At 29.7% G+C, this 23959-nt stretch overlaps 1 pseudogene; it reads left to right on the top strand.

Annotated features, from left to right (window-relative positions):
• The first annotated feature begins 780 nt into the window (after positions 1-780).
• LOC104591316 (uncharacterized) lies at positions 781-23305 on the top strand (annotated as a pseudogene).
• Positions 23306-23959: the final 654 nt, after the last annotated feature.

Genomic DNA, 23959 nt, shown 5'->3' on the forward strand with positions numbered 1-23959 from the left:
CCATCGGATTAAACTTAGTCATGCATGTTTTTCTTTTCTTAAACAAATCCAGTTTGAATGCAAGACATTTTCCTTCAGTTCTGATAACATTCTTTTTAGAGGACAAACTCTATATGTTAATGAGTTTGTTCAATTTACTAACTGAAAAATCTATATGAGGTGTGGATTGGGTGGTTACTAAAACGTACTCCATGTGTTTGGTTGATTGCTCCATAGACATTTTGCCATCAATTACTAAAATTTGCTTAAGATATCTAAGAGTCATATGAACCCATGGTTTCCTTAGCCCCAAGTAGATCATAGATGATCATTTACCCTTTACATTTGATGCATTGAGATAACTCCTTCCATTCAAGTTTTTATCCAAGGGATCTCCTATGATGAATCCATTATTCCAAGGAAGATGAGAGCACTTCTCATGGATTAATCACCTATAGTCCAATAAATACAAAAAAGACAACAATGTGGCAAAACAGAATTATTTTCTTCAAAGGTCTAACCCCAAATATCAATCCTCCAAGTTTTGGTAAAATCTACTTTTGTTAACCAATTGGCACCTAACAATTTTCATCTGCTGAAACATCATAAAAATAGAACTTTACAAGTTTTGAAATGAATTTCAATCTCCTATGTGGCCCATGTTTTACAAGTCTAATATTCAAAGGATTAGCTTTAGGGATTTATTTTTGCTCTATGGGGCTATGCAATGGAGGGTAGCCCATTGTGATTTTTACACGTGACTCACCTATGATGCCAATTGTGGTTATTACTCCAAGGACGATGGCTGTACAAAACTTATCTTCAAGTATGATAACAACTGTAAGTAGGTTAGAGGAATATATAGTAGTACTATGGAGAAAGTTACTAAAAGGGTAGGGTGTTGAGATATATCCTTCATAGATATAATCTATCATTTTGCTACTAAGGTCTACTTTGAAATTTATATTATTTGACTTTGTAGATTTTAGGGGGTTGTAGTCTTCTATTTTGTGAAACAAGGGATGAACAGAACCTAATTGGTTGTTGCATTTAAATTAATATTATCTATTTGAGTATGTGGATTTTAGGACAGTTTTGACTTCAACTCTTTGAATTGCTTACTTGAACTTTATATTATTTGAGTTTGTGGATTTTAGGAGACTATAATATCCTATTTTGTGAAACTTGGTATGAATTGATATTTCAGCATTCAAATTTATATTATATTATTTTTCATTGACTACATGATTTTATCATTGCTCTTTAATTGCTATCTTGATTTCAGGTTGAAAAGGTTAGAAAGATTCTTTGGCCTGTATTTTAATTTTTTTTTCATTTATTCAATTAATGTGGACATTTTCTTTAATGGTTATTTCTTTCTTTATAGGATCCAATAGGCCACTTAGCATTTATTTAATTTGTTTTCCATTATAACTAATATGATTTAACTAGTCTTTATTTCTTTTATTTAATTTAGTTGTTTTTATGGTTATCGGTTCATTACAAATATGTTGGGTCACTTAAATTACATAGTTTCTTCAGAAGAATCTTTTTTAGTTTCTACTAATTTGTATAATTTGGTTGGCCCCACAAAAGTTATGTTTTTCTTATATTTTGAAGATGAAATAAGAAACCAATTATGGAAAAATAATGCATGCATGTGCCCATTAATTACTTATACAAGTTGTTATACCCATGCATATATAGATGGGTCCTAGCATTACCAATGAAATTGGAGATCACATTTGGTGTTTTAGATGCATTCTTGACATAAAATAGATTTTGGTGATGGAGTTAGGTTTGAACCCATTTATCTTTTTTGCCTTTTTGCCTTGATATCTAATTTCATAGGGCTTCATTTAGAATACTTGCATTATGTGTAAGGAATTGTTTGATTACAGTTGAAGTAGTTGAATTGATGAATGGTTTAATAATCTGTCTTGTAGTGAATAAGTCCAGGAGGTTGCAAGCTCCTCCATGGGTGAAGTTGAGGTGGTATTGATTACTAATTTCTATACCCTCAGATTTTTTTATTATTTGGTAATGTATCCATACAAATCAATAAGTCATTTAGTTCATCCATTTAAGTTCCTCTATGTGTGTGTGTGTGCACGTGAAAGTGAAGTAATGCATATTGTATTCAAAAGTCAAAATGTCTCTATACAATAGAGTGCTACACACTAGGTGTATACATTTCATGACATCATGCGATTAATCCATGACAGGTTTACAAAAGGGAAACTACAATTAAGGAAAAAAAATTAATCGGTCTGCGTTTAAATAGCCTGTTAGTTGTCAACTAATAATTAATTGAACTGATAAATAATCTTTTTCTCTTTTTACCCCAAAATTTTAGCTATATGATATCTTCCTTTTTCTATTTATTTTCTAGGTCATTATTTTCACATTTATGATGATGTTTCTTATGCCAATTTAACAGGTGCTTGCTATCAACTAAGAATTATATGAGCTTGAAAGATCCTCTTTGACCAAAGGTGTGTTTTCATGATCTCAATCCATAGTTTATTTCTCTTGTAGTTTTCAAATATTTGGTTCTCAGGCATGTATTAGGACTTTGTGTTGTTGGTGTTGGGATCCCATCGTGTGCTTTGGATGGTTTAGATGCTAGAAACCAAACAAAATGAACATTTTGATGATTGGCTTAACACCACTTGTCAACATTTATTATGAAATGGTTAATTGATGGATACCCATTGGACAACAAATAGTGATATGTTTGTGCTTTACATGCATTGATAGTTAAAAGGTGTGGCAACATAATTACATTGGTTAAAAAAGGTCACTTTCCAGAATCAAGTATGTTTCAAACCAGTTTAGAGGTGGTTTGATAATGGCTAAAATAACTGAACCAATTTCTGTTGAAAATTAAGAAAAAAGTCTATACATTTTTAAATTTGACCAAAGACAAGCTAAGAAAAGGATTTCAAATTCTATTAAACAAAATGCTTCAAGAAAAATCAGATATGAAATTTATTTGGGCAATTCAAGACTTGTACAATTCTATGTTGGATTGAGGAACCAGTGTTTGCAAAAACCATGGCATCATCACAAAGCAACAGTTGAAAATGTACTCAAGATATCTAAACTCCAAGAGATTCCTTGAAGGGGGTAGCCCATCCCCCAAATCTACTTTGAGGTTACATTCATCTTTCATTTATTTGAGTTATTTGTTCTAAATGGAGAGTGGAATACAATAGTAATAATCTGAATATCTTACTTGCAGCCACACCAATAAAAAAATCATATAGTTATGGATTGCCCTCTAATGGATTCTTAATCAAAATATTTAGCATAGATTAATCAAATCAAAATATGTTTAGAAGATTTAACTAATCTTGCTTGCTTCGTGGACAACCTTTTCTTTATTGAATATGGCTATTGTTTTGAACTGTAATCGATTTTTTTAGTGGCCTCCCTTCTCATTCAAGATCTCTTTTTATGATTATCTTAAATAAAAACTCACTAGCTGAGAAGTAGCTAGAGTTACTAATTTCTTCCACACACTAAAACCCAATCTAAAGAACACAAGCCTTGCATATTTAGTTCAAAGGAACTTAAAATCAATTGGTACATACCTGAAAAAGGTTAAATCCTTAAATTCAAAGGCCCTACTAGGAGTCAAGTCACCATAAGTGCTTTTAAGTGGCTTTTTAGACTTCGGATTTGTTTCACTATCAAGATTTGCAGTTTGTGGTAAAGGAGAAAAAACATGATATGGCATACATACGTAGAGATATTCTTCGATTTTTTTTAGGTAATTAGTGTAACAGAGATGGAAGAAAAAGCTTAGTATAACAGACATTATTTGGATTTGTTCTTGCAAGGAACAACATATCTACAGGAAAGAAGCCATCATGCTTAACCAACAATGATGCAATATGCAGCTAAGATCTTATGAAATGCATGCCCCAAGAGAAATTTTATGAAATTAAAAATAGAGATATTATTTACCTTTCTCGTTCCTTTGAATATAAATTTATGGAATTAGAAAATTGATCCTAGAATTTGGCATCCTTGATCTCCTAATCAAGTCAAACTAAATTTTGATGGTTACAGTTATGGAAAGAACACATTGGGTACACGCCCCTTGGATCAGTGCAAGGTTCAAAGTATCGTTATGTATCGGCCGATACATATCTCTCTGGAATTCTTCTGATACGCCCCTACAGTGGGTGTATCGTGGGTCTGACCGGTTCAGGGGATGGAGGGGTCCTAGACCGGTTCCTTTGGACCAGTTTTGAAAAAAAAAATAAAAAAGGTAAAAAAACGAGTATCGAAACGCCCGATACACCCCTACCAGCGTATCGGGCGTATCAATATTTTGAACCTTGGATCAGTGTGTTATTTTTATATATCCATTGGACCTGATTGTGTAATGTAGGAAGAGTGGGAATAGACTTGATCTATTTCTAACTTCAAACTCTTTCCCTTTCATGCTTATTGTTAGTTAAAAAGATTTATGCTAAATGCTTGTTTGGTTCTTGAGAAAATTGCTGCTCATCATTTTAAAAGACAAGAACAAGTTTATGGTGAACTTGCACGTGCAACACACGTGCCCCACCACTAGTTATATAAATGATAATATTCAAATTCAGAGGCCTCATGGTGAATGAGTGAGAGGCCTTTCTTTTAATTTTCTTTGCTTCCTGTTTAATTCACTTGGTATCAGAGCTATAACGGCATCTAAAAACTCAATCCTTAATTTGCTTCGCTTTGATCAATAACACAAGTTCCAACTCGATCACTAGACACAACAACATTAATATATAATTGGAAAGTCCAGTTTTACCCGATCCTCCCTAATTAAACACTTACAAATCAGTGTGGCCAACAATATTCCTCAAGCTGTAGGTCTCAATACATTTAGTTGTTACATGTAGTATGGAGTATACTTGCTTGACCCTATTATATATGGGTCTCCTTACAAATCAGTGTGGCCAACAATATTCCTCAAGTTGTAGGTCTCAATACATTAGTTGTTACATGTAGTATGGAGCATACTTGCTTGTTCCTATTATATATGTGTTTCCTTCTTGAGCCTGTTGTCTTCTCTAATTAGTAATTACAGCTCCAACTTCAACAATTAGTGAGAAAGGGCTCCTCTCCTCTCCACTATCAATCTATACATATATAATAAAATTGGACAATCCATGTAAGCATATCTCTCTTTTGAGAGAAGCTATTTATCTATTTTCTCAAATTGTTGCATTTTTGCTATTTTTTTTGTTTTAAAAATATAAAAAAATAATCATTGCCTACTTTGATTACATTAATAAAACTACACACTAAGAGAGAGAGAGAGGTCATTGGGTTTTCCAATGCCTCTTATTTCAATGCATGTTATTATTACATTTAAGAGAGAGAGAGAGAGGGGGGAGGGGAGGGAGTTATAACAATTACTGTATTTTAAAATTTATAGTATTAATAATAATTACAATAATTTTAATAATTAACAGTATTAAGTATTAATCGTATTTATTAAAAATAATGTATTTATTAATTAATAGTATTTTTAAATAATTATAGTATTTGCTCAAAAATAGTATTAAATAATGTATTTATTAATTAATATAATATAAGTTATAATTTATTAAAAAACTATATTAACAAATACAATATTTATTAATTAATAGTAATTAAATAATTACATTATTTTATTAATTAACACTATTAGTTGTACTTTTAATTAATACAGTATTATTAATTAATTGAAAGTATTTATTAAAATACTGAATTTATTAATTAACAGTATTTTTAATTAATATAGTACTTTTAATAATTATAGTTTTTTAACAAATCAACATTATTTATTAAAAACAATGTATTTTTATTAATAGTTTTTAATAATTACAATATTAATAATGTATCATATTTTACAGTATCTTCAATTATTGCAATATTATTAATTACAGTATTTATAAATTTACAGTGTTTATTAAAATACTGTATTTATTAAAAAATATTAATATTTTTTATTAATTCATTGATTAACAGTTTTTTAAATTGTTAGTTAATTTAAATTGTATTTTAAATAATATTTGAAACTATAAGTAATATAATTAAATTTTAAACTATAATTAAAAGTAATTATATTTAGATTATTTATTTAAATATAATTTAAGCTATAAATAGTAGAAAATTACATTTAATGAACAAAAATTAGCCAGAAAATAACCAAAAATAAAGTACCAATAATTTTGTCATAATTATGAAAAATTATCCAAGAAATTATCAAAAATGGATTAACATGATTTCCAATAAATATGATAAATTACCAAAAATTAAAAAATATAACCATTAAAATTAATTTTTGAAAATATGTACTAATTATCAATAATCTTCAAGAAATAAATGTAAATAGTTCATACTGTTTTGAAGTACATTTATTTTTTTGTATAAATTATAAAATATATAATTTAAACATTATAGTCTTTGGCTATGATGATATTAATTCATAGTATTACAATGAAAAATAAAAAAAAAAATGTATTTACTATTATATATTTTCATTATTGCACGAATCCCTGTTAGTGGATATGTTTATATATAAAAGGCAAGGAATATTGCCAATTGGCTTGCACCGGCATCAGAGATCAAGTATCTACTAATGATATGATCTTGTGCATATATACAACTCCATCTATGGACTGGGACCCGAGTACAACTCTTTAATTAATTTGTAACTTCTATCATCACTACCTATATCCGTTCAGTGCTGATCGAACATATTACAGTGGATGTGGATGATTATCACGTACGGTCTATTACCAATGAGCCATTAGATCTGGTTTCAATATATAGCAGCATTAACATTAAAATTGGAGTTCAAATCAACCCCCCACAAGATTGCTCCTGACTACGTCGCATAGCATATTTTCACCGTGTATTAAAAACATCTTCCGATAATGATATCATCATTTTTGATATTATCATTGAGAGATGTTTTCGATGTACGGCAGGGATATGATGTGGGACGTTATAGAGGGCAATCTTGTGGGAGTTGATTTGATGTCCATTAATCCTGCACCTGTGGAATCCATGACCCCTGCTGCTGCTGGTTCTGTTTATTAACGCACATACTTCTGGGCCTACATCTCCAGCTGGGTCCACTACCACTAATAGCTGTTTAAGTGGACAGTCTGAACCATTTCACATGCATATGGACCCATGGCACCAATTGAGCCCACTAATACCTCTTCAAGTGTCAGTCCACTGTCCACCTCCCTGGCTGTGGGGCTGTGGGCTGTGGGCTGTGGCTGGCCTCCATTGATGAAGTATTGCAGCAGCGTGCCCCCATCGTTCCTCCATCTGATTCACCTCTGCATCCTGGCCACGACATCCTCCTCCTCTGAACCCAGTTCATTCTCAAACTGTCGATAAGTTTCTACAATGGCGTCACGTCAACCCATATATACCATGCGGGATGAGTTTAATGCCCATCCCCGTGGCCATGTTAACATCGTGGGCTGCAAGTGGATTTTCGAACTCAAGAGACACTCTCACGGATCACTTCAGTTGCTATCTACAAATAGGGTTGTGGGTATCCTTTTGAAACCAACCAAACCAATGTTTATATTTCTGTATTGTTCCAAATTAAATCAATTGCTTAACTGATTGATATGTTCGATTATTCAAAATTTCAGCGTTTTATATATTTATAATATATATTATAAATAGTTATATATATATATATATATACATATATATATTAAAATTGGTCTGTCCACGTCACCATATCTCTCCTTGCTTCAAACCCCCTTTCTAATTTTCTGTTTTTTTGATTTTTTTAATTCCACATAATTACCCATTAAACCAATAAGTAAATCACATATGTTTAAGTATTTCTAACAACCATAAAGAAAGAGGGATTTGCTTTTCTAATGTTTAGCCAAGTGACACCACTTTCCCCCACTTCCTCCTAAATTGTCTCTAATTCCTATTTATCTCCTAAATTATCTCCAACTCCTATTTGTCTCTTAAATTTTCTCTAATTTAGTAGACAGATTCTCTCCTAAACTATCTAATTCCTATTTATCCTCTCCCCCACTTTTTATCTAGATCTATCTAAAAAAAAATTCAAATAAAAAAATTCAGAGCTATTTAAATGCTATAAGGAAATTATATGATAAATTTAAAATATTTATTCAAAACACAAAAAATTAATAGATTTAATAATATTCATATTATTAATAATTCAATATTTTTCCAAAATTCATCATGAAATTATGTAGTAACAATATTAATTATGATTTTACAAATTATTCAATTTAATTGTTATTCAAATAATAAAAATTTAACATTAAAAAATAAAACATTATTTATTTATTTAATTAACTAAAAATATAAAATTAAAAAATTAAAAAGCTAAATAATATAACAAAATATTTAATATCACATAATAACATTAAAATAAATTAAATTCAAATAATGAAAAATTTTAAATAGTTACAAAATTAATAATGAATTATTTAATAATTCTACAATTATAATTTTATGGATTATTAAATTCAATAAATAATTAACATTTTAAGAATTTAAATAACAATATTATTTCAATTACTAAATAATATTGTAAATAACTATTTCACTTATATCAATTAATAATTATAGAAAATAACTATCGACAAAGTTATATTTATTAGTAATAATTTTACTATAATAGTGTATATTCATTATATATTTATATATACTATAATTAATATTTATTTTATTTTCAGTAATTACTTATTGTTTTTCATAAATATGCTTTCAATAATTATTTATAAATATATTTTTATTTTTTTATTCAATAGAAAATTATCAATAATTATTGGACATTAAAAAACTATTATTTAACTTTTGATATTTAATTTATCATATTTATTGTATTTTTGTTATAAATTTATTTTTAGTAGTTATATGTTTTTTATAATTTATAGATTAATACTTATTAGAGATTAAACTATTATTTGAGATTACACTATTTATTGACTAATTTAGTATATTTTCAATATTTATTATATTTTTGTAATTATTGTATTTTATTATATAAAATCTATTATATTTTCATTATAAACTTATTTTCAATGATTGTGTACATTTGCTATAAATTTTCAATAATTATTGGAGATTAAACTATTGTTATTTATTAGAGATCAGACTATAAATTTGGTTGAAATTAGGAGTGTTCAATGATTGGTTCAGTTCAGTTGTAGGCTGTTTCGCCAACCAAATCAATCTAGTCAAGTCAGCAATTTGTCTCTCGAAACTGATTGACCATTAATGAAAAGCCACCAACTCGGGTTGTATCGATTTGGGTCTATTTTTAGTTTAGTTTGTTAGTTCAAAAGAATTAAACTTAAAAATTCACTTTAAATTTCATAAATTACAATGATATTATTAAAAAATAAATTACAAAAATTAAATCTATAAAGGACTTTAATATATATTTATTAAATCAAAGCCGATCTAAAGTGCTAGAAAACCGACCAACTCGAGTTGAGTTTGATCGGATTTTTATTAAAAAATTAAAATATAAAACAATTATATACTCTTATATATTTCTATTGTTTAACTTTCGGATAACAAAGCCCTTTCATCGCACGGGTCCCGTCACCATGCCTCTCCTTACTCCGTTATCCCCACCTTGCATTCTTTTCGACTTTCTCTCATCTCCCCTTCCCACCACTCCCATTAAGCCATGTCACCCAACTACCTTAAGATATTCCTATAATCTCTTTCCTAAGGTATATCATTTAAACCAATAGGAAAGTATCATGTTACCCCACTCCCTAATCAATTCCTAAAATGCATCCCCCCAATCTATATCCATTCTCCCTCATTTAAAATATTCATATTAATTAAGAAATAGTTAAATACGGTTAATATTTAATCCCACCCATATTCAATGAGTATTAAATAGTGTTATTACCAAAAGCTACAGTAAATTACCAAAAATTAATAAATATTGCTATTAATTAACTCATTAACAACATGTTATAGTAATTGAAAACTCTTTAACTATTTTTTTTATAAAATTGAGAATTATATTTAACAATTATCAAAAAGTATAAAATTTTATTTATTGTTATTATTATAATTAATAACCAAATACAAATGGGGGAACAAAATATTATAATGTTAGAAAATGAAATTATTAATTAATTTATATTGAAAAATAAAAGATAAATTAGTGTATTTTTATTAGTAAACTACCAAATAAAAATTTAAATTTTTTTTTCAATAAATCCCCATAGTTGCACAAATGTAATAATTTTTTCAAAAATTTTCATAAAACTACATTTACGTAAAATAACATTTTTGAAATTAAAAGATATAATGTATTTAAAAGTTTATTTAAAATGCATAATTAGAATATTTTGAAAATTTTAGGAAAATTTATTACATTTGATAGATTTTGGAAAACCATTGAAAAATTATGTAATTTTCATTGAAAAATATTAAAGATAAATGACTATGGGAAATGTAAAACTATAATTTGAACAAACAATTACAAAAATTATTAAGATAACTTAGTATAATATTGGAAAAAGGAAATTTTTGGTTAGTTTGTATTAAAAATTATAAGATAATTTAGAATAATTTTGTAAGTAAACTATTTAAAAAGAAAATAAATTATTTTATAAAAATTAAAAAAAAATTGAATAAGTTTTCAAAATTACACAAGAACAATAAATTTTCCAATGTTTTCATAAAATTATATTTTTGAATATTAAAGACAATTTAGTGTACTTTTAGAAATGAATCATGTGGTTGATACTCAATATAACATTTTGATCATTACTATCATCAAATTGAATATTGGGTTGATGGGGACACTGTTTTCAAAACTGGATCAAACCAGATGGTTAGACCAGAAAAATTGAGAACTAGACACTATTTCACCTCAAAGCCGCCTTTTGTCCAAAAACCGTTTTTTTCGTTAGCAAACTGTTGACCTAGGTGGTCGAATCGTCAACTTGGACAATAGTTTTTTGCCTTTTTTTGTTTTTCTAATTTATTTTCGTCAAAGCGGGTCGTCCGTTTGGACTGAACAGTCGGACCATTCGACCCCAAAATGGTTCCCTATCCAGTCCAATTTTAAAAACCTTGGACGGGGAGTAGGTGCCTTGCCTTGAGCTTGGATTGGTGTGTGGCATGGCCTGGTCCATGGACCACCCCGACCCACGACACGTCACGGGCCTGTGCAAGCTCGGGCTATGGGCCATGCCGAACCGACCCCCAAATTATCCTAGAGGAAGGAGGCATGGCTCGGGACGCTTCGTGGGCCAACACAACACGACTTGCACTTTGTGCGAGCCACATGTGGGTCGTGTTGTGCTGACCCAGCATGACCTAATTTACACCCCTACTTGAACCCGCCCAATACTAGGGACGGGGCAGGGAAATTCGAGGATTCTCCACCCTTGTTGAGGAGTGGGGTGGCTTGCCCCTGAACTCGCCTAGCATTGAGGAGTGGTTACCTTGCCCTGAACTTGCGTGACACTAGGGACAGGGTGGGGATGGGGTAGATTGTCTTGACTTATAGGGCAGGGAAAGGGATGAGGTGCCCTACCCTGAACCCACCCCATTGTCATTCCTATATAATTATTAATTATTAGTGGAATTAATAAAAATGTTAGCGTTTATAATTATTAATTTTTATTTATTTAAAATTAATCAAAATTTTATTTAAAAATAATAAAAGAACAAAAATTATTAAAATTACTACAAATTAGTAATAAAACCAAATTTATTAAAAAACATTTGTTCATGTTCAATTAATAATAATTATTGTTTATAAATCAACATTAAATGGAAAATAAAATTATTAAATCTTTCAGATTTTTTCGTGCATCACACGAGTCCCTGCTAGTATATATATATAAAGTAGAGCTTGTCATGTCATTAGTCCTACGAGTTGTCTATAGGGGTGTAAGATTCCCTCTAAGCACTAGGAGTTGCCATCTAGCATGGCTTATCTCCTTTTTTTCCTCTCCTTTTTATTAGGAAACTATCTCCCACTGTCTCCTAAATTATCTCTAATTCCTATTTATCCCCCCCCCACCCCCCACACCACTTTTCATCTATATCTATCTAAAGAAAGTTTCAACTAAAACATTTAACAAATATTTAAATATTATAATAAAATTATGTTAATAACTTTAAAATCTTTATTAAAAACACAAAAATAATTATAATAGGTTTAATAATATTCATATTATTAATAATTTTATACTTTTATGAAATTCATAATGAAATTATGTAATAAAAATGTAAATTATAATTTTATGGATTATTCGATTTAATAACAAAATAATTATGAAACAAAATATTTAAAATTACATAATAACTTTAAATAAACGAAATTAAATAACAAAAAAGATAAAATATTTAAATAATGAAATATTTAACATAACTAAATTATAAATAGATAAAATAATAAATTTTAAAAATATTTCTTAAGAGTAGAATAATAATTATAATATATTTCATAACTAAGGTAATAATAGTTTAAATTATAATTTCATGGATTATTAAATTTAATAAATATTTATTATTTTAAAAATTTAAATAATGGTATTATTTAAATAATATTAATAATTAAGTTATATATTATATATAATAACTAAATAATATTAAAGAAAACTTGCCCCATTTGGGGTGGGGCATGGTATTATTTATGTTTTATATACTATTTTTGAATAAATTTTAAATGTTTTCAATATAAAAAATTGAATATTAAATCATATTTTAAGCATTATTTAAAAACAAAAAATAGATTAAATAAAAATTTTTGTAGTAGTTTTAATAAGAATATAAAATATAAATTAATGAAAAATAAATATTATTGAAATAGTGGAAGCAGATTAAATAAATGAGAGGTATTAAAGCTTTTTATTAGTTATTTATTGTATTTTCATTATAAATATATTGTGAACAATTGTGTATTTTCTCTATAAATTTTCATTAATTATTGGAGATTAAACTGTTGTTATATGTTAGAGATTAAACTATTAATTTAGCTGAAATTAGGAGTGTTCAGTAGGCAATTCAGTTTGGTTGGAGATTGTTTGGCTAGCCAAACTGATTTGGTCATGTTAGGGAGTTTGTCACTCAAAACCAACCAAGCATTATTGAAAATTAACCATTGGTTAATTAATAAATGTTTAAATTTTTAATATTTAGCATAATTTACATTAATCATTGTAATTTAATAATTTTTCATTAAATTTTTATAACAATCATTTATTCATAAAAGATGTTACTAATTGGTGTAATTTATTAATTTCTATAAATCAATAATTATATTTAACAATTATCAAATAATCTAAGGAAACTCTTTAACTAATAATATATCAATTTTAAAATAAATAATAATTAAAAAAATAGGAAATTAATCTACAAAAAAATAGTCTCCAAAACTATTTAAATAATAGTCCATTATTATTATTCAACTAAATAATATTTTGGAAAATTAAATTAGGAAATTAATCTATCAGAAATTGTTTCGTATTTATTTACATAACAATCCAATATTATTATTTTAATAAATAATTATTAAATAATTTAGGAAAATTATTAAATCTATCCACACCGGTCTAGGCCACGTGGTTGACTTCAACCACTCTTGGTTTTACATTAATTAACAATAAATGATTTACTTTTAATTAAAATTAGTGTAATTTACCATAATTACATTAATTTACTATAATTATATCACATTGATTAATAGTAAATAATTTTGGCTTAAAAAGTAAATAATTTACATTAAATAGCAATCCAGTATTATTATTTTAATAAATAATTATGAAATAATTTAGAAAAATTATTAAATCTATCCACACAGGTCTAGACCACTTGGTTGACTTTAACCACTCTTGGTATATATTAATTAACAATAAATGATTTACTTTTAATTAAAATTAATATAATTAACCATAATTACATAACTTTACTATATTTACCTCACATTGATTAATAGTAAATAATTTAGGCTTAAAAAGTAAATAATTTACATTAATTCACATTAATTTATTGTTATTGTAAATAACTAATTTACTATACATTTTTGCTAATCAATAACAATTTCAATAATTTTTCAAAATTATCATAAAATATTGTAATTTAATTTATTGTTAATTAATTAGTTATAGAAAATTAGTAGAATTGTAGGGATGTCAATTTTCTCTGTAAAACTAGGGCCCTACCTTGCCCCACCCTGAATGGGGCAAGTTTTCTTGAATTTTAAATAGGGATGGTGAAGAGAAGGTGGGGACAGGGAAAATATTTTTCTCCAAATCAGGGATGGGGTTTGTATATAATTCCCCAAACCCATTGGTAAATTAGTAAAATATCAATAGATTTAATATTTATTTTTAAAATCTTTCTAAGTTTTCCTCATATTCTTATAATCCTAGTATCCCAAAATTCCATTTATATAATATCCCCAATTTGTCATAATCCAATTCCTAAAATACACCAAATTCCCATAATCCTATTTGTAAAACATCCACAAATTAGATTATTTTTAGGTGCTTGCCTTTGGATGGGGAAAATTTGGGGATTCCCCATCCCTAACAAGGAATGGGTGCCTCGCCTCAAACCCACCCCACCACCAGGGATGGGGCATGGATGGGGTAGAGTGCCTTAACTACGGGGGTGGGTGAGGACAGCTTGGACAAGGAAGACTGCCCCATTCCGTGCACCGCATGGGCCCCACTAGTATAGATTAAAACAAGGAAGTCTAGAAATTTTCTCTTTTTTTTGAATTTTTTATTTTTTTAATCCATGTCATTTTTGAAACTACCAAATAGAAACTTTACTTTTCCCAAAAAAATCTTCCTAAAATCTCTCTCTCTCTCTCTCTCTCTCCCCCCCTTCCCTCCTAAATTATCACTAATTCTTATTTATCTTCTCCCCCTACTTTTTATTTGCATCTATTTAAAGAAAGTTTGAATTAAAAAATTTAAGAATTATTTAAATATTCTAAAAAAATTATATAATAACTTTAAAATATTTATTAAAAATATGAAAACAATTATAATCTATTTAATAATATTCATATTATTAATAATTATATATTTTTACAAAATTCATCATGAAATTATGTACAAACAATATAAATTATGATTATCTGGATTATTCAATCTAAATGTTATTCAAATATAAAAAATCTAACATTAAGAAAGAAATGTTATTTAAATATTTCAATAACTAAATATCTTAAATAACAAAATATTAAAATTAATATTTTAAATCAATTAATAATATACTTTAAATAGTTACTGAATAACTTTCAATTATAATAAATAGATTAAGATTTTAAATATTTAATTAAATAAAGAAATATTTTAAATATGAAATAATTAACATAACTAGATTTTAAATAGTTAAAAGAACAAAATTATGTATTAATAGTACTACAATTTTATGGATTATAAAATTCAACAAGTAATTAATATTTTAAAATTTAAATAATGATATTACTTAAATAAATAAATAATATTATAAATAACTAGTTTCATTTATACCAATTAATAATTCTAGAAAATAACTTTCAAAAAATTATTTTTTATTAATAATAATTTAAAGAATTAATCTATATATACTAAAATTAATATTTATTGTATTTCAGTAATTACTTATTATTTTTTGTGATAAATATATTTTCAATAATTATATATAAATCTATTTTTGTTTTATTATTTAATAGAAAATTTTCAATAATGATTGGAGTTTAAACTACTGTTATTTAACTTTTAAAATTTAATTTAGTATGTATTTTCGCTATAAATTTTTAATAATTATTGGAGATTAAACTATTGTTCACAGGTTGATTTGGTTATGTTATAAGTTGCTTGGCTAACCAAATCAACCTAGTCAAGTTGGGGAGTTGGTCACTCAGGTTATATCGGTTTGGGTCAATTTTTAGTTTGGTTGGTCGGTTTAAAAGGTTTAAACTTAAAAAATTAAATTTAAGAATTAAGTTTAAATTAAAAAAAATTACAATGGCATTATTAAAAAATAAATTAAAAAGTTAAATTTATGATATAAAATATTTTAGCGTAAGAAATATTAGAATTTTTCCACTTTCTTGTATTAAAAAAATATATTTAAAATATAAATATTAATATATCTATGGTCGGGTGGTTCGATTTTAGTCAGTTTACAAATGACCAAAGCGAAACTGATCCAGCCAAGTCGGGTTGGGAAGTTGTTGAACCAAAGCCGACTGGAAATATTTGAAATCAGGTTGGTCAGTTTCATTAGTTTAATCAGGAATGACAACGGGGTGGGGCAGGGATGAGAAGCCTCTCCCCATCCACGTCCCTATCTCCATCCCCGCTAATGAGGACAAAGTTATCACCATCCCCATTTCCACGGGGATCTCCACTCCTTGTGATTCTTTATAATGTCAACCCAAGGTTTTAAATTTTGCAACGTATCGGCCAATACGTATCGTTTCAGAAGAGTTCCGATATACGAAACATGTATAATTACGTGATTTTGTATTTTTCCGTCCGTATCGGACCGATATGGGTCTGCATTGCCTTTGTATCGGATTATTTCGGGTATGTATCGGCCGATACAACCCGAAATGTGTCGATACATATCCAAAACGGGCCAATATGCATTATGTATGAGCCAAATTTAATTTCCCTCTTCTTTTTAAATTTAAATTTAAATTATCTCTTCTCTCTCTCATTAATATCAATTTTAATTAAGTCTTAAAGTTTGAAACGTCACTAAATGCTAATATAATTTAATTAAGTGATCATTTAAGTTACCTTTGATTACAACATTTAATATGTCATTAAATGCTATTTAAGTGAAATAACTTGTTAAAAATCACAAACCAAAGGTAACAAGTTTCGAACCCAAGTCATTTGCTTATAACAATAATTAATTAATTGTTATGCCAACCTTAGTTACTTATTAAAATGATATGCTTTTTATACTTAAAGTAACCTTTCTTGTCTTGGTGGATGTTTCCCAACAAATGCTATAAATTTGATTATTAGTATTTATATAACAATAAGATGAATACAAGTTATATTTATTTATTAAAAATTAAGGTATATATTAACTTGTATACATAATAAATATTATCTAAATCTATATATAATAAATATTAACTAATAAATGATTTCAAAAAAATATTAACTAATAAATATTAGTATATATATACACGCATTTTAGTTTTTCTATTATTTTTCAATGGTTACTAATTTTATCCCGATACTTTATATAAATCATTAAAGAATGGTTTTTATGTTTAAATAAATTAGTTATACTCACATAAAACTCATTTTTATTATTGTTCATATTTTTAAGGAATTTTTTTTTTGGATTTTCTAGTGTATCCAAAGTGTATCTATACGTTTTTATTATTATTGTTCACATAAAACTCATATTTTTCGTTTGTATCTATACGTTTCCAAAGTGTATCTCGATATGTCTCTTAAAATTAACTTTCCGGTACACCTTGCGTTTCCGATACTTTGAACCTTGTGTCAATCATTACATTTTTATTTTTTTTAAATAAAAAATAAAATAATTAAAATTTACAATCCTATTAGAAAAGATTCAAACATATTCAACCATATTTTTAAAAGTATTAACATATAGACGTATGTGTACATATATACATATATAAACACATGTGCATATATACATTTATATTAGTGGGGATCCCATGGGGCGGGGATCAGGGTCCCTGTGTGACAGGGAGTGCTCTCCCCATCCCTGCACTGTCCCCACCAACGGGGAGGAAAATTTCCCATCTCCGTCTCCACGGGAGGAAAATCATCCCATGGAGATTGGGGAAATGAGGAAAATTGGCATCCCTAAGTTTGATAAACAACACTATCTAAAATGAATTATTGTTATTTTTGCATTATAAAAATTATTAAAAGTAGTATATAAAATATAAATAATTATTAAATATTATATAAAAGAATTGTGTACTCTTACATGTTCTATTGTTTATATTTAATTTAAGAAATCCCTTACATCGCATGGTCCCTTCTAATATTATATATAACCGATAGATTTTTCAATTTAGTTTCTTCGGTTCAATTTTTTTTTATGGGCACCCATAGGTATAAATCCCGTTTATTTGTTAAAGGCTTGACCCAATAACCTGGGGGCTTGACTACACCAAATATGAAATATATAGAGTTGAATCGTTAAGTTAGTCACAATACGCGCCATTTTCAATAATGGCCATCCAACCAATCTAGATCACCTGCCAACAAAACATGTTCCAATCCTCTATCAATATGATCTTACACCACACATCTCTTAAATGGCGGGTCTCATTTTTATGATGGGTATCAATATCATTGTGAGATATGCAGTGTTAGATGAAATTGGTAAGGATTGGAATGTGTTTTAGTGGTAGAAGATCTCAACTCCATTCAACCAACTTGATGTATAAAATACTTTTCTTGATGTTGATGCCGTTATTGGAGAAGGCATCGACATGGTCCAGTTGCCACCTGCCAGACTCTGCGGACCCCACACTTCCTCGCTTCGTGTGTAAATTGCGGAAAGCCCTTTATGGGCTCAAACAGGCCCCATGGGCCTGGTTTTTTCACTTAATTATAGGCTTTATCTTATTCAGATGAGGATTTAAAAAAGGATCCATCTCAGACCTTTTTCTCTTTATTCTGAATGATGGCCCCAATGTTTTAACCCTATACCACCCCCAAAACCTAGGCGGGAAGCAGGAGACCTTACCAGTTACCAACCAACCAGTTAATGTAGCGTTTGCTTGTTAATAAGGTACGCCAATGCCTTCTTGCATGCACCTACAAACCATCGTACCGTGCCTATGATAATTAATGGGTACTATCTCTCATGGTTTGGTTTGGTTCTTTGGATGTCTTTTGATGATTGCCAGATGATTGAAGCTCCACAAGTGTGTTTGGTCAAGGTAGCATACTATGGCACGTCTTAGCATTGATGAGCTACTGTGGCCGTTCATGTTTGGATCTGCTACCCACACATCACAACAGCTAAAAATTGAAAACATCTCTCATGTAATTGCATATTATCATTTATGGGGAGATGCTCCCATTGCCCTTTGGATTGGGCACGTTTTACATTCCCCCCATTGTCACTGTGATAACACTTGTGCTCTATATTTTGCTGCTAATGTACAAATTATTCGTGATATGGTTCTCATCCGCTAACTGAATGTAGGGGGTGTCAAATGGATTCGATTTAGTCTAATCTGATCTAGTCCGATGTGAGTCCATTATAAATGGACCAGGTCCAATTCAATCCAATTAATCTTTTGGATCGGTCCAATTCAACGTCTGGACCATCCAATCTATTCAAATTTGTTTTAATTCTATCAACGGATCAGATATTGGCTCAATCCAACCCAATCTAATATAAATTAATTACAGATGGACCATATCCTATCTAATGTTTCAATTATTCTTGGTTTTAAGAAACACTAGTAATTAAGCATGTGTGTTGCACGCATGATTTTTTTTTTCATATTAATTACTTAAATTTAAGATATATCATAGTTGGGATAGAAATTGAAAATTAATAAAAGTAACAATATGGCTAAAAATAAACTTAATACTTGTTTGTAGTAAATGTGCACCTACAGAAAATTTAAATTACAATAACAATTATTATTATTATTATTATCTTTTGTCTTCTATCTTTTTTTAAATATTTATTATTCAATTATGACATCATGACTTTCTTTGAAAAGTTGGATCATTGACCCACCGTTTAAATAAGAAAATAGCTTTGCTTTCGAATCAATTTTAAATTATATATTTCATCTACATTATATACACATTTTTTACTTATCACACTTAATTTTTGTTTGACATAATTAATATATAATTTTTTTATATATTCTTTTGATTACTTGTACTTTTATATTATTTTTTAAATATTTATTATTTAACTATTATATCATCGATTAATCCATTTGACCCAAACCATTAATTCATGACCTAAAAAGAAAAATAATTTGATTTCTAGATTGATATTAAATTTTGTATTACATTTCCATTATTGATAAAATTATATCTTATGTATAATATTTATTTTTGTTCAATATAATGAATGTATAATATTACATACGTATCCATAATTTTATTTTTATAATTATATAACATTATATCTTATGTATAATATTTATTTTTGTGATTCTTTGTATTTTCTTATTTATGATTCTTTGTATTTTTTATAATTATATAACATTATATCTTATGTATTTTCTCATTGTGTATAATGAGAAAAAACAAAGAAGCCTTAAATATATGATTCAATGAAGATGAATGCAAATTAATACCTTAAGTGTTGGATTTAATGAGAGATAATTGAATGCATTGAATATCTTAAAATTAACTCTTTTCAATTCATTTAATATCAATAACTAATTATCCTATTTGCCCTTATTTTTACTCAACAAATTTAAATATAAAGGGGTAAATTTTGTCCTAAAAAATTCCAAAAATATTATATATGCCATTAATGCTTTTTAAGGTAGTATAGATATATCCAATGCAGCGTTATTCCATGGTGCTGGGGCCTCTCCACATGAAGCATACGTGTGTGGGGTTTTAACCATTTGATGGATCAGAAAGGGCCCATCATGGTATAAGATTGGCTCTGACCATTTAGACTGCATTTGGCATTCCTTATTTTAAGGATTTATATCCTTTTTTGCTGTTAAAAACTCAGGTCCCATTTGGTTCATGGGAATAGGGGTATGGAATCGGTTTATTCTGATTCCAACTGTTTGGTTGGGCAGAATCGTAGTCCCACTCCTATTGATAATAATTTTCATTCCCATTCCTTTCTGAACCAAACAGATTATGAGAATGGACCTTTCCGATTCTGATTCTGAAGGATTTCGATTCCAATTTCGACTACAAACCAAACGGACCCTCAGTAATCCTGAATGCATTTTAACTGTAAAAAAGAGATAAATCCTTAAAAGAAGCAATGCCAAATATAGCCTTAGCAAATACCTAGACAGGCTGATTCTTTTCATCAGACTTGCTTGAGTAGTAATTTACTACATAAGCACTGCAAATAACTGTTATTAATTTATTTCTCATATCTTTCTTCATTCAGAGCATCAGATGGAACAATGGTGAACCCATTTTCTCTTTCTATCACCACATGCCAAGCAAGTTATGAGACGATTCCCCGCCTCATATCTTGATCAATTGCAAGTCATTGTACAGACATGTCAGCTCGTTTTCCTTGCGAAGGGAACATAATAATTCTTAACCGAAATAATGTCATTTATTTTATTCCTTTACTTAATTTGTAAATCAACTCACTATTTTAATCTGATTTGTTATTGCCTTGTTGGTGAAAGAGTCCATATACGACCCCCTCCCAAAAAATGAAAAGAGAAAGCCTCCCATTGAATCCATCCCCAGGATTACTTCTCTGTTAATAAGTAATGTAATCAAGCCAAGAAAATGCTCTTGGCCACAGTAATCCTACGACAGGTCTATGTTTCAACATTGGGTAATGTAATAAATTGAATCCAAAACACCAGGTGGGTTAATATTAATTACTTCAAAAATTCAGTACTCCAAGTTGAGTTGGTCCGATCAGGAACTTGAATAACCACTATATATCTAGATGAAACCCCATATATATTAGGGATTATTATCTCTACTTGTGCATGCTTATGTGAAAGCTAAGGTTGATATAATGGAAATTCATGTTGTGAACAAATTCTTTTTTGGGTATTTCTTGGACGACTGAAACAGCGAGGTGAGAATCAAGTTCAGGCAGTCACCTGATAATTCCATCTTTCTGTGATATATTAATTGATAGTATTTGCTATAGATATATGCATGGATGCAGTGCTTTAGTACCCGTCCATGAACATGTAGACATCCACGCTGACAGCTGCAATCAAGAAAACTAGGCAAAGGAAAGCAAGAATAAAAGAGAAACATTGAAGAACCACGTGAAGATAGAAGCTGTGTACGTACGCCCCCACATGCTAAGTTGAACCCTTTTTCACTCAACATATATAGAGCTTCTACGTACAGTCATCACCAAATCACATCTATAAAAGGGGATGAAGGGCACCCACCATCAACACAAAGCAGCTAGCTAATATTGTATCTCAGTTCCTACTGAGAAATTAATAGTAATAATCATTTCTAATATATATATAGGCATACAAGGCAACATGCAAGGTTGAGAAGTACTCCTCCTGCTACAATCAGCAATTCCCTTGCCCTGCTACTTGCCCCTACTATTGTTTTATTGACTGTGTTACCTGCAAACCTGTTTGCAGTAAGTCCGCTAGCTTTACCATTCTCTCTCCCTTTCATCATAATCCCTTAATTATGATATTGGACTTGATCAGCAAAGGTATTGAAAGTTGGGCTGCTAGCTTCAACCTCGGTTTGAGTTTGGTTCTCTTTTCTATAGAAAAGGGTCCGACCAAATTAGGCAGTCGATCGACCTTTGGGTCTAGGCCTTTTGTATTAATTCTTCGAGAATTTAACACTTAATTTGAGTGTTCATGTCATGTACAACAGGTTGCGACATTCCGGGGGCTGTGTGTCAGGACCCCAGATTCATAGGCGGAGATGGAATTACCTTCTACTTCCATGGCAAGAAAGATCGTGACTTCTGTCTTGTTTCTGACTCCAACCTCCACATCAATGCCCACTTCATTGGCCTTCGGAACCCCAACTTGCACCGGGACTTCACCTGGGTTCAGTCCATCGGTGTTCTCTTTGACACCCACCAAATCTCTGTTGGTGCCCTCAAGACCTCTACATGAGTCGATGCTGTCGATCGTCTCTTCATTACTTTCAACGCTGAACCCATCTTCCTTCCGGAAGGTGAAGGTGTTAAGTGGCAATCAACCGTGGCACCAGGTGTTTCTATCACTAGAACCAAGGACACCAATGCTATCAGCGTTGAAGTCCAAGGGAACTTCAAAATCATAGCAAGAGTTGTCCCTATCACCGAAGAAGAATCCCGAATTCACAACTATGGCATCACCAAGGATGACTGCTTTGCTCATCTCGAACTTGGCTTCAAATTCTATTCACTCAGTGATAACGTGAACGGTGTGTTGGGTCAGACATACCGGAGAGACTACACCAGCAGGGTTAAGATATCAGCTGCAATGCCGGTGATGGGTGGTGTGCGTGAATTCTCCTCAGCCGATCTCTTCTCCACTGATTGCTCAGTGGCTCGCTTCCGACGAGGACAGTTGCCAATAGTCGGTGCTTCGGAATATGCCAGCATGGAGTGTGGAAGTGGCATAAGTGGTCGCGGAATTGTTTGCAAGAAGTAGAGAAAAGAAGAGACGAGATGGATTAATATGAACAAAGCAAGTGCGAGTGCGAGTGCGAGTGCGTGTGTTCCTGTTCGTGTTTGTTATGTTGTGTGTTTATGTGTGCTCATGTCCTTCCTTTTGCTACGTAAATAATAAATGGAGAAACATGAAGTAGCCCTAGCATTACCAAGAGAGTGGTAGTGGCTAGCTAGTTTATTTGAGACAACTGGTTCCAGATCTATTCAAACTATTGAACAATAGATATATTGTAGACCTGATGTAAGAGAAAAATACATCTCGATTGGCTGCATCTTACTATCAAATAAATGGATTGTTTCTTAAAGAATTCAGTTCTTGTTTTTGAATCATTCAAATGTAACCCAATCTTGTTTTCTTCATTGGGTCCATTTTCTGGGAAGAGTCATTTCATTTTCCTGCTGGGGATTTGGGGGTTGGTGGGTGGGCAGCAGAGGGCTTTTATGATTTAAATTAAACGGAATTGATGCAGTAATGGGAGATCTGGTGAAAGCCTTAGTTCAAGCTTATGTCAGGTTGACTGGAAGATGCATTTTGATCGATCAGTAAATCAAATCAAGATCTGACATGGCCATTAATTAGTTTCAAGGTAATCTTTTGGCAAGAATTTCTTAGCCTCTCTGCATTTGTTCCCAA

Source organism: Nelumbo nucifera, chromosome 6 (genome assembly GCF_055504915.1).
Source record: "Nelumbo nucifera cultivar China Antique chromosome 6, China Antique-T2T, whole genome shotgun sequence".
NCBI lineage: Eukaryota > Viridiplantae > Streptophyta > Magnoliopsida > Proteales > Nelumbonaceae > Nelumbo > Nelumbo nucifera.